An 8027-nucleotide genomic window follows, 5' to 3' on the forward strand; every position below is an offset into this window, starting at 1 on the left:
AGGCGTCCTGCCCCAGGGTCACGACCTCCCCGGCCAGCGTGAGCAGGGACGGCTCCGGCCTCCTGGTTCTCCACTGGATGCGTCCCTCGCCGTCCACTGGGTCGGGCGGAGAAGTGGGGATCAGTTTTTGATACGCTAACGCTGTGCTGGTAAATACAATTACCTGATGTTTTGATGTTTAAAACTTATTTTCAGGATTGGAGGGGTGTCACGGTGTAAATCCTGGGCCAAAAATCACACATTCTCGAATGTCTCATTTAAGCACAAAATACAATTTTGTATTCGCTAAATCGTTTTTGTTTTTTTTGGTCAAATCTTGTGTTAGCCTACCTAACCTAAAACTATTTTTCGTGCCATGATTCAAACAATTTGCTTTATTCAACTATATACTGTCAAGAGAAACGTTCAAAATAATGTCAATCCTGTCAGGTCATAGCAGCTACACCTCAGTGTATCCCTTTCCTCTTTACAACCAGTCCCATTAAAAGGGGAAGTACTGTACCTTTTGAGGCTTCGAGATTGATCATTTTGCCTGAAAAATTCTCTGCTATCTTCTCCTTGACCTGTGGAGATTGAAAGTGCTCAAGTATTATTAATATCATACAAATTTCATAAAAAGAACACAGCCAGATCAACCAAAACAGAAACCGAGTGGTAGAGCTACTCTATTGATAGGCCGTTACATGAGGGGAAAAAGGAAGAAGGATGTAGACTGTTCTCAGAAAAGCAATACAAAGAAGAGACGAAAGAAAAAGAAGATGCTGACGTATTTTAACCATACTACTGCCAAGTGGCAATAAGGGTGGATAGAGACGAAAACGAAATGCTGCATTAAAAATAGATCTATAGATTGATTACCTGTGGTTTAAGGTTGTGTTTGATTTCTCTTGTGGGCTGGGGTGTGACCTCAACCTGAGACTGGGAAAGGGAGAAGAGAAACACAAACTATACATGCTGAACTGGTATCACTGCACGTCAAGCATGAACTTCAACTATTATTTTTTTTTGCGTCTTCAAACCACAACTGTGGTACAAACTTCTACAATCAGGATACTGGATGGCGCCATGGTAGCATCAATAACATAATGTTTATGATATACATGTATCTATATATATATCTATATATATATATATATATATATATATATATATATATATATATATATATAGATTTATATTGCAATAAGTGTTAGCAGTGCCATGCATCCACGTAGCTATGAGCCCGGGCTCTGAGTTGACAACCAGCCATGAGTCAAACACTGAGATGAAGTCACGACCAGCTGTGCTTCTGAAACCACCACGTTGAGCAGCTGCTCTGCACAGGTGTCCCAAAAGCACCCTCCAAAGGTGTTTACAATCACACAGACACATACAGTAGTAGGGCATTGCACACAACAGAGCATGCTTTTCTTACACGTTACTTTATTCAAGGAATGCAGTGTCCCTATGAAATCCAAACATGACTCACATTCATTGTGAGTCATTCCTTGACTCCTTGATTCTACGAGCAGATAGGCATACAGGCTAGACTCTGACTGTGAGTGATAATCAATAAACAACCAGATCTCGTGCCCACTAGTGAGACCATGATGCACGCTCTCTCACCCTGTTGTGTACTCCTGCGGTGTAGTGGAGGGTGAGGAAGACCACCTGGCCGGCGGTGAGGAAGAGGAGCCAGGCAAGGAAGAGGTAGTGGACACAGCGGCACTCGGCTGGCCGAGCCATCCCTTCGATGGCGACGCAGGAGAGCTTGCTTCTCGTTACCTCAGAGGCAGCCAGCAGAACGCTGAATGACTTGTTGCTTCCTGACCTTGCTGTGTTTGAGTGTGTGTGTTGTGGTCGTTTTTCTACGAACTTTCTACAACGTATTCTGATGGCTGATTGCTTGTGTGTGACTGGTGTGATGTGGAGTGTTCACAATGAATCAGCACAGCACAGGAATGTGAAGGTGGTGTGACAGGTCCTTCAGCCCCCCCCCCCCCCCTCCCTCCCCCGCCCCCCGGCCCAACCCGCGTTATGATGATGACGTTGTCACATAGGATTAAGTTACTTGATGAATCACTTCCATAAATCTGCCCTTGAGTTCTCCTTTTCGTCCCTTGCTTGACGCAGTTTTCATCTGTTTTTCCATTGAAGTAGTAAGATGCCAACGTCTTAAGACTCTGCCTCCTTTCCTTCCCGTTCCACCGTCTCTCCAACACACAGTGACAATTGATCACTAAATGATTGAACATTTCTATTAGCAATGGAACATGGTGTTGAGGGATCATGTGGAACATGTAAGTGGGAAAAGTGACCAAATATCATTTGCCGATTTACTGACATTCCTTTGGCTGTACGGTTAGGACTAGGCTTTGGTCAGGGTTTGGTTTTAGGGTTAGGTTTGGATTTAGGGTTTGGTTGAGGGTACAGGTTCAATTCCAGTTCAATTTGACATCAGGTCAGTCACAAAAAACAAACAAATACAACGCATTTTTGGATGTTAGGAATTGATAACTTTATCTGGGGCTATGTGAAGCAAATTGCAGTCAAGCATGCCTACAGTTAAAAAACAATAACCAACCATTAAACAAGCCAGGTGCACTCCTGCACTGCCCGTAACCAAGAAAGCACAAAGTTTATTTGGTTCCTGGGTGCTACACTGTGTGACAGCTCTGTGTTGCCGTAGCATTGAATGCAAGGATTATCCCAATTATCTATTCAGATATTAAAATAACACTTGTGACTAGTTTGATACATTGTTATGGGGATCTAAGCAAATATACATTACCCTCATTAGGGGAGGAATCCTCATTGTGAGTTGAGGGAAATGGATATTCATCACAGATATTGTGAGGTTTTTTTTGGGGGGACTAATAAATAAAATTGATATAAAATGGAATCCTTCAAAACTGAATGGAGTCTGTTAGATGAACATATGTTCAGGGGTCCACCATTAAGGCGACGGCAGAGAATAATACTGCCACCTAGTGGAGTTAAAATGATCAGCTAAGGTGCACTTATCGACGAAACCTGTGATGGTTTATGACAAGATTCGGCAATATTCACCAGTCACGAGTTCTGAACGTGCTCTTTCGATTTAAAATGCTTCATTAAATTTGTTTGGGTAGACCTAGACCTATTTCATGCGTTAAGGCATGCATCTCATCACGGTAAAGGTCATGCATTTGCCTTGACATCTTTGAGGCAAACATTAATGAATCAAATCAATCCTATGCGGTCCTGTTCACATTTCACATCAGGCAAAAGAAAGCAACAATTTTTAGGCCAAAAATAACATGGGACATTTTAATACACAACAAATTCAAAAACCCGATTCAGAAACACAACAAGAAGAATAGAACAGTGTAGGCCTACAACTAAAACATGCGATTTATTCACCCGATTATCACAAATGCAGCATAAGCAGCATACGGTCTGCTAGGTCACTTCATTCATTAATCGAAGGAACGTGTGACTAAATGGAGAACAAAAAAACGTAGGCTACACTTTCTTTACACTAGGGGGCAAACGCATCCTGCAAATGCTAAGTCAGTGAGCCAGTGTAAAGTAGTAGGTAAAAAAAATACAAACTTAAAATAGCCTACATAGTAAAACATTTATTCTGACCCTCTGTAGCAGACACCTGTGACTACCCATCGTGCATTTTGAGCATGTTATGCTTACTTTACTAAACTGTACAATAAGTTGTAAATTGTGCTTGGCTTGTATATTCGTCATAGTGGTTATAATAGATCACAGTTCCATGCACAGTAGCCTAGGCCTTTTTGGAAAAGGTCTACCGTCTGTATCAAAATAATGCAGCCTATGAGGCCAAAAGCCAAGTAGGCCTAATACAGAATCTCTGCCAACGTTTGTAATTGAAATGTGTTTTCATTCGATTGACTTCTAAGCTAATTTAGTAAATTAAACTAAATTGAAATTACCTCCTAAATTATGTCCTGGGTTTTAAACTTGTGTGGGATTTAAGACTCGGTTGCAGAACCATATGTGCGTTTCTCAACTTTTACTGCTGAGGAGGGGAGGGGCTGAAGAGAGCTAATGGGGAGCTGAGGGGGAAAGTTCCCTCACATGGATGGGATAGTTACTACGCGCAGACTGCTGAGTGGAACATGGACAAGTCGGTCGAGCTGACAGCAGAACTATCCAACACACTTTTAGCTCCCGCGTTATAGCAGGACACCGATTTCTGTTGTCGTGTTGTTTTTTTAAATCGTGAATTACGATTAGTTGTCTAATGCCTTTATGTAAAAGGTGCAAACTGGCCGAAAGTAAGTCGTGGGGTTATAGTTCATTGGTGCTCAAGCTATAACGTTACTCTTTAATGTTTAATATCAAGTCACCGTGCACCCACCGTTTTTTTGGCTGATCAAGAATCTTGAGAGCATAGTCTTGGGAGGTTTTCGATGTGTATCGACAACGCTACGAGAAAGACTTTTTAACTATTTGAGTGGTTCACGTTTGCTGTCAAAAACTTGGGACAGGAAAACATCCCCACTGATCAATGGACTACAAGTTTTGAGAGTTCGGTTTTGTTAAACCGCTGAAACCGGGTCGAGGCAACAACTTTCTGAACTGCATTTGTTCTTCGAGCCTACGCGTTATTAGAGACGAGGCAGATGTTCAACTCGAAAAGCTCCCACATGAACTCCAGCACGCTGCCCCGGGACGCTGAACTTCAGCTGCGGTTGGCCGACAATGGTGGAGCCGGGGAAGCGAAGGAGAACGGCGCTGGGAAACATTTCCTCCGCCAACCTGAGGAAAGTTCCTTTTGCAACAAGAGCAGGATGCTCGTCGCGCTGGATTTATTGTGCCTGTGTATTGGTAGGAGATTCAACTTCTTTTCTTTTTTTTTGTGCTTGTAGAAATATTTATATTCTATCTCACACTGCAGGTTTCTCAGTTATTCAAAACTTGAAAAAAACATTTATGACTAATTCAAACTATGCATTCCGTCCAACTCTGAAAGCTGTTGGGACTTGGATTTTGAAGAATAACTTTAATCATCTCCCCATATAAGTGTCAAAAGTCCGAAGGATGTATTTTTAAATACGACGTCCAGAGGGACCGACACACTTTGATGCAGCAGAGTTGCTTTGACTGGATAACTCTCCTGTTCCCATGGTAACGCATGGGATGCGGAAAATTAGGGGATAATCTTTTGTGATTTTGGATTTTGTAAACGGGTCGAACATTGTCTTTAGGGTTAGGGTTTCTAATTTGCGTTTACAGCATAATCATTTGGACTATCATAACAATGAGCTAGAGTTTAGGTCTTGATGATACCCTTTAACATCATTGACATGTTATGGATATGTTGACCAAACGACAATCATATTCATAGCACAAAACATAAACAAGAACCGGTTAGTATCCAGGTAATTAAGTGTTATTACATACCTTTACGTGGCATAGTTCTACTACTACTACTACTACTACTACTACTACTACTACTACTACTACAACAACAACCAGTTGAAGATGGTATTACTTTTACAGTCTCCCAGATCATAAAACATGATGCTACAGAACATCACTAAGTTAATGATGACATCAACGTGACTAGAAAGCACAGCACACCAAAGTTACACAAGCAGCAAAGGCACAAAGAAAATCCTATTTTACGAGTGATTACCCAGGAGCCGAAAAACCAGAACTTGTTTAGGCAGACAGACAGGTCTGCTGTCGCATTGGCAGTTAGCTGTAGAAACCCTGACAATAAAAAAGAACAACATGCATTACGATTTCATTACATATTGTTCCATAACCCCCTGCAGGTATGCTATTAGTCGCTCTGTTTGCACGCTTCTCTGACACACATCATCAACTTAGTGGTTAGGAAGTGGCATAGTGTGCCTCAGAAAGGAGGAAGTGGTCTCTCCAGGCGGAACCCCTTCTCATGCGATACTGCCCACGTCAATGTGGCCCTTGCATACCCCACTGGATTGGTGTATGTCAGTAAACTCAACTGCTTTGTCTACCTTATTTACAGAAAACGTTTTTGTTTTTTTTCATGAATGCGGTTTATTGTGGCTTATCTGTCTTCCTCTATTCTCTGATCCTCACTTGTTCGCCGTCTCATGCATCCGTGGTGGGGTTGCAATTGACTCATCTGTGCCGTCGGATTGCCATGAATGCAGTCTCTAATGCTTGAAATGAACCGGCTCTTTGACCAGCGCGGGCCACTCATATCTGACCGAGAGCACTTTGGTCTAACCCGATATTCCCCCTCCTGATTGTCTCCCCGGCCGCGCTGTCTCGAGGGCATGGCTGAAGGCGCCACTAGCCAGGGCTAAACTAATGCGCTGAATAGGGTTAGGTATTTATAAAGGGCCTGCGCTGAGTCGATAATGCACCTCGGTTCCTTACCTTAACATCCAGCACTCGGGATTCATCGCTTAGCATCTGGCCAGGCTTGGGATGTGTGTGTGGGATGTGTGTGTGTGTGTGTGTGTGTGTGTGTGTGTGTGTGTGTGTGTGTGTGTGTGTGTGTGTGTGTGTGTGTGTGTGTGTGTGTGTGTGTGTGTGTGTGTGTGTGTGTGTGTGTGTGTGTGTGTGTGTGTGTGTGTGTGTGTGTGTGTGTGTGTGTGTGTGTGTGTGTATAAAGTCTAAAGCCTAACAACAATAAAGATGCACATCTGTTGTGTCCAGGAGAAACCTTCCCCACTCAACCTGCAGCCGTTGTAGCTGTTATCAATTACCGACACATTCCACCTTGAGGGTATTATTTGCCCCGGCTTGGTGGGGAAAAGGGATATGTTGGTACTGGATTGTAAATTACTCTGAAAAACTGTAACTAGAACATTTCCCTCCGATGAGTTCACCTGAGTCATCTCATTTCCAAACTATACACACCTGCTTCTCTAGCACTGAAGCCTTAAGTTGTTTATAGGGGCTCCCGGACACACAGGGATGATGGATGCTGTGCAGAAATGTGGTGTGTAGTCATTTGTCATAACGGTGAGGCCTGTAGAATATGCATGTCTTCTGTGCTATTCATCTCCCTGCGCGTTTTAAGAAGTGAGTGGGTGTGCGAGGGAGATAAGGAGGGTGAAGGAGAAAGAAAGAGAGAGGGACACTGACAGGCATTCAGAGAGAGAGACAGAGAGAGAGAGAGAGAGAGAGAATGCAAGGCATTCAGCGAGAGAGACAGAGGAAGAGAAAGAGAGAGATAATGCAAGGCATTAAGAGAGAGAGAGAGAGCGAGCGCATGAGAGAGAGAGAGTGCGAGAAAGCCACTGCAAGGCAGTCAGAGATAGAGAGAGAGAGAGAGAGAGAGAGAGAGAGAGAGAGAGAGAGAGAGAGAGAGAGAGAGAGAGAGAGAGAGAGAGAGAGAGAGAGAGAGAGAGAGAGAGAGAGATGTATCAACCTGTTATGCGCCCCATGGCCGCCACCACCACCACCACCACCACCCCCAACACTAAGTCCCCCCCTCCTCAAAGCCCAGACCCCTGGAGCCAACAGGTGATGATAGGTTCTTGTCATACCTATGGAGCGTGCCGGAATAGCCCCCCCCCCCCACTCAAACTGCCTTGCTGACCAACAGCCCAGCCCCCCACACTCTATCTGTTACCAGGCCAATAAAGTCAGTTATGGGTGTCCTCAACAGTAATTGGACAATGATACTCTTTGGAGAGTATCATTGGAGACTGAGAGTGCTCTTTGAAAGAACCACAATTATTCAATACGGCTCATGTGATTATTATAAATAGCAGTTGTTGAGTTTTATTTGCCAGCAAACACTATGTAAGAATTCAACATTGAGTGACAGATATATCACCGAACATATTTCCGGGTGTGACACGTTTGTGTGTGTGGTCGTGTGTTTTTTTGTTTTTGTGTGCGTGTGTATGTGTTTGCATGCAGACTCACATTCTTGTGTTTGTGTGTGTGTGTGTTTGTGTGTGTGTGAATGGCAGCTGTGTAGAGAGGCTCTACCTCCCTACATAATCAAACCAAGCTAAATTGACCTCCTCATTCCAGCCTCTCTACCTCTCTCCCTCTGTCTCTCTCTCTCTCTCTCTCTC

Source organism: Gadus chalcogrammus, chromosome 2 (genome assembly GCF_026213295.1).
Source record: "Gadus chalcogrammus isolate NIFS_2021 chromosome 2, NIFS_Gcha_1.0, whole genome shotgun sequence".
NCBI classification, from domain to species: domain Eukaryota; kingdom Metazoa; phylum Chordata; class Actinopteri; order Gadiformes; family Gadidae; genus Gadus; species Gadus chalcogrammus.